Genomic DNA, 4,656 nt, shown 5'->3' on the forward strand with positions numbered 1-4,656 from the left:
CCATGTGCCCACCTTCTCAGGGATCCTCCTTCCTGGCATAGTGCATTTCCTTCAATTATGAATGTAGGTAACAAACCATGGTGGTATTAGTGGTCCCTGAGACCTTGTCTCCAGTAGAAATCATAGACATTTCATATCATATTACCATTGTTACCCATATCACAAAATATCACTTTCACGTATCACTTCTTAGAAATTGCACCAGTTATTAGATCTGCCACTCTATCTTATTAATTACTGTGTTAATGAAGAGGCATATATATCATATATCACAACTGTGGTTTTTTTTTATTTTGATAACTACATTTCAATGTAATTGGTTTTCTTTATAATTTTATTTTATGCATTTACAAGCCTTTTTCCGAGAAGCACCCCTTAGATTTCACCAGACTGCCAAAGGAGCACCATGACCCTGACACCATGACCCTGATGTGAATGAGTGACAAATCATTTACTGGGCTGTGCCAGAGACATTTAGGAGGTGTCTGTTCAGGCATCTAGCATTCCCTCCTCTGACTGATCCACCAGGCAGGATGGCATAGTATCTCATTGTATGAATGGAGAACTGAAGCTCACATGTGACACTGAGATTCAAATCTTGTCTTCTTAACCTCAGTCCAGGGCGCTTTCAGACATCCCATATGGTCCTATCTTTTCTGTAGCTCAGCCTCAGAATGCTTCTGTGTAGAGATGGTGTGGTGAACAATCTTCCTCAGCCTAAGTGTTTGTCAGCTTTTCCTGCCCATGAGTAAAGCTTGTTGAACAGAGCTCCAGAACCTTCTATGGGGATAGGCATAGTCTATGTCTGCACTGTCCAAAATGGCAGCCATTAGCCACACGTAGCTACTGAGTGCTTGAAATTGTCTTAGTGGACTGACAATCTGAATTTTTAATTTTATTTTGTTTTAATTAATTGAAATAATTCATGACTAGTATACCAGAGAGGGTAGCCCTAGGGCAGAGTTCTTTAACCTTTAGCGGGCATCAGAATCAAGTGCAAGGCTGCTTAAAGCACAGAGCGCTGGGTACCCCCAGAGTTTCTACTCCCATAGCTCCAAGGTGGGCCCAGCTGATGCTGACGTTGCCAGTCCATTCTCAGCCTCAACACTGTGGCCATGCGGGGCCAGGTACATTTTTTGTTGTGAGAACTGTCTTGTGTATTGTAGATTGTTTAGTAGCATCCTGGTCTCTACCTACTCCATGCCACAGCACCCATACCTCCCCACCATCAGCCGTGATAACCACATGTGTCTCCAGACATGGTCAATGTCCCCTGGGGAGCAAAATCCCCCCCTACTCCTCAATTGAGAACCACTACTCCAGACATATACAAAAAACTTTTTTTTTAATCAGAGTTTTTTTTTAACATTAAAAAAAACCATCTCGAATTTAAATCTGAACTGAATCTCTCTTTACATTTGCTCTAAAAGTGCCCCCAAAACTTACTATGTTTCAGCAACACACCAGCCTAGGTTGGATTTCTTTTTTTTCCATAAAAAATAATCAGTGGGTCTATGGCTGGGTATTCACTGGGCGGGAAATGTTTGGGCTGTCCTCACTTTTCCCTTCTTCTTTCCTTCCCCCGTGGTTGCTCAGAGGTTAAAGTGTCTGCCTGCAATACAGGAGACCCGGGTTTGATCCCTGGGTCGGGAAGATCCACTGGAGAAGGAAATGGCAACCCACTCCAGGATTCTTGCCTGGAGAATCCCATGGACAGAGAAGCCTGGTGGGCTACAGTCCATGGGGTCGCAAAGAGTCGGACACGACTGAGCAACTTCACTTCCTTACTCACTTTCTTCCTTCCCCCCACCTATTTTCTCCCTCCTAGTCTTTCTCCTTTCCTTCCCAGTCTTCCTTTCTCTCTTCCAAGCTCTTCCCTAGTACCTCTCTGGGCTTCTGGTCCCCATCTTTATCGCTTCTGTCCATTTCTCTTCACAGCCCAAGCCACTCTGCCTCCCTCCCTGCCTTCCCCTACTCCGCCACATCCCTCCTCACCCCACCGCACAGATTTCCCAGTCCCCTGTGCTGTTCATTTTCTATTGCTGTTGTCTCTGTCGCCTCTGGCTCTGTTTCCCGCTTTTCCCTCTTTTATCTGCAGTCTGTGTTTGTCTTGGCCTGGCTAAGTTTGGCCTCTGGCCCCAGACAGTCTCGGCTCCGTCTCTGCACCCGCTCCCTGCCCCCACCAGCCGCATCAGCTAGCAGCGGGCGGCTCCCGTGGAGCACTAAAGTGTGACAAGGATTGGGACGATAAAGACGTATAGATAAGAAAAGCGAATGGGATAGCTTTCCTCAGCCCAATGCCATAATCCCCATTATGCCACCCGATCCGGAAAGTGCCAAGGATTTAGTCGGTGCTTCTTTTAAGTTAAGCATTTCAAAAGTGTCATCATTGTGGTTACAGAGAGTAAGGAGCAATTTATGTTGGTGGGACCACCTCATATGGCATTTGTCCTGTGGAGAAGTCAAACATGTCAGAGGCTGACATTCTCATATGGAGGTGACATTAAACAAACAAGGTGGCGGGGAACTCTTTAAGTCACCTGAAATTTTGTGAGCAGTCAATCAATAGTTCTGACAAGCTGGGGCCACACTTGCCCGTGACCACTGGGTTTTGCTTCTCACACCGCACACTTGACAGGAACTGTGCCGCTAATTTGGGACACTAAGCCTGTCTCTCTACCCTGACTTTTTCCCCACTGATAGTGCATTTTGAAAAAAAATGACCTTTGAAAAGACCCAGGCTGATGACGATTTCTACCGACCACTAAGTAGGTGGGATTACTTGGAAATATCAGATTGTTGACTAATCCTTTCTGTTTTCAGCAGCCTGTTTGAGCTGGTGGCAGAGGCAGTATCTTACCCAAGCTGAGTCTCACTCTATTTAAATCCTTATTTATGAACGTAAAGACAGGGGCTGGAGGGGCCCAGGTGAGGCTGGTTCCCAAAGGAAAACCACAAGGCTATTGTAAATTCCTTGAACAAGATGCAAGGTCGACTGCGCTTCATTCCACAGCAAGAGATAACACTTCAAATCCAAGTGCTCCCGGAAGGGAGGGAAGACCTGGGCTTCAGTTCATGCTAAGTTGTAAATCACTAATATTGGAAAGTTTTTCTCAACCAGGTTTTGATTGAGGAAGGAAGGCCAGCGTGATGGTTCTGGCTGACCAAGGGTGGGGAGTCATGTTGGGAGAGAGAGCCTCACTTCTTCGGCTATGGGAGAGAGGCTGGCACAAAGCTGGGGTCCTCTCTGGGGTGAATACCGGCTCAGGAAAACCACAGGAGCCATTCCTTCACGTGGACCCAACTATGGTGAGTAGCATTCTGCTTTCATCATTGAAATTGAGAACATAAGCCTCAGATGCAGCAGCCAGGAGGGGCCGATGAAGAAGTGAAATAGCCTAAGCCAGGGCTGGGGAGGGGTGCTAGGGAGCAGACAGGAAGCCAGGGACTGGCAGGGAGAAAGATGGCAGAATGAACCCTTGAGGACAGTAGTAAGACAAAGGTTTTGTGGACCAGGTGGCGGTCTCAAAGTACTAGAAGATTGGAAGGACCCTCAGAGGTCTCTCTATTGTCAAGTGTCCTCCACGATAAACCTGCGAAGAGATTTATTGTTTTCTACTTGAATATTTTAGCAAAGAGAAACTCATGACTTCTGAAAACTGTCCAATCCCAGACAGTTCTGATGGAGGGATTTATCTCTCTAGTTTCTCTCAACCGGTCTTAGGATTCTAAGTGTGATGAAGAGTAAATCCACCCCCTGTTTCATGTGACAGCTTATCACATGTTTGGTGGCTATCTTTACATTCTCCACGCAACTCCTTATTTTCAGCATAAATGATACCAGTGTTATCAATTGCTCTTTATAGCCCATGTCCTTGTGACCCTTCATGGTTCCTGCTGCCTTCTTATAGATTCATTCTAATTTGTCAAAATCCCTCATCAAGTATGACTCTCAGAACTGCATACAGTTCTTATTTCAGTTAGCTAGTGCTGTGTAACAACCAACCCCCAAAATCCCATCTGCGGACAACAATAAGCACTTATTTAGCTCATGAGTCTCTGGAGCAGCTGGAGCCCAGCTTATTGAGGCTGGGCTTGTGGGGACAATCTTGCCAATCTTGACTGGACTCATATTTCTGGGGTCAACTGATTTAAGCTAGGCTTAGCTGGGGCCATTCAGTCCATGTCATATGTTTCTCATCTCCTCCTAGGACCAGAACATTCTTCTCATGGAGATGGCAGATACATAAGAACAAGCTCAGTTGTACAAGTGTGCCCCACTCCTGAGTTACTGCTTTGCTGTGGCCATCTGGTTTCCAAGGTCCTGCTGGATGGGTCAGCACACCAAATTACAAGATGCTAGATTTTGCCTGGAGTATAAGGATACTGTTTGCATGAGTCTTCTTCTGGAATCAACAGTCAAACATGCCCAACATGCTAGTAATCAGAATGAGTTTTATTTCAATTGTTTATAACTGTAATTATACTTAACAAATACCTGTTTATCCCCCAGGAGTTAGCAAATGGGCCCTCACCCAAGTCTAATAGCGGATGGGGGATTAGGGAATGAAGGAATGTTAGTACAAATTTCACAATCACTGAGTTAGGTGTATAACATCTTTTATTTCTATGAGATTCAACTGAAATTGGCCTGGC

General features: G+C 45.5%; 1 long non-coding RNA gene across 1 annotated transcript; it reads left to right on the forward strand.

The window, feature by feature from the left end:
- The first annotated feature begins 2,996 nt into the window (after positions 1–2,996).
- On the forward strand, positions 2,997–4,450 carry LOC139181126 (uncharacterized). The gene is made up of 2 exons (XR_011565230.1): positions 2,997–3,309; positions 4,212–4,450. It is a non-coding gene; the product is annotated as an uncharacterized lncRNA (long non-coding RNA).
- Positions 4,451–4,656: the final 206 nt, after the last annotated feature.

The sequence above is a fragment of the Bos indicus genome, chromosome X, assembly GCF_029378745.1.
Source record: "Bos indicus isolate NIAB-ARS_2022 breed Sahiwal x Tharparkar chromosome X, NIAB-ARS_B.indTharparkar_mat_pri_1.0, whole genome shotgun sequence".
Classification (NCBI taxonomy): Eukaryota; Metazoa; Chordata; class Mammalia; order Artiodactyla; family Bovidae; genus Bos; species Bos indicus.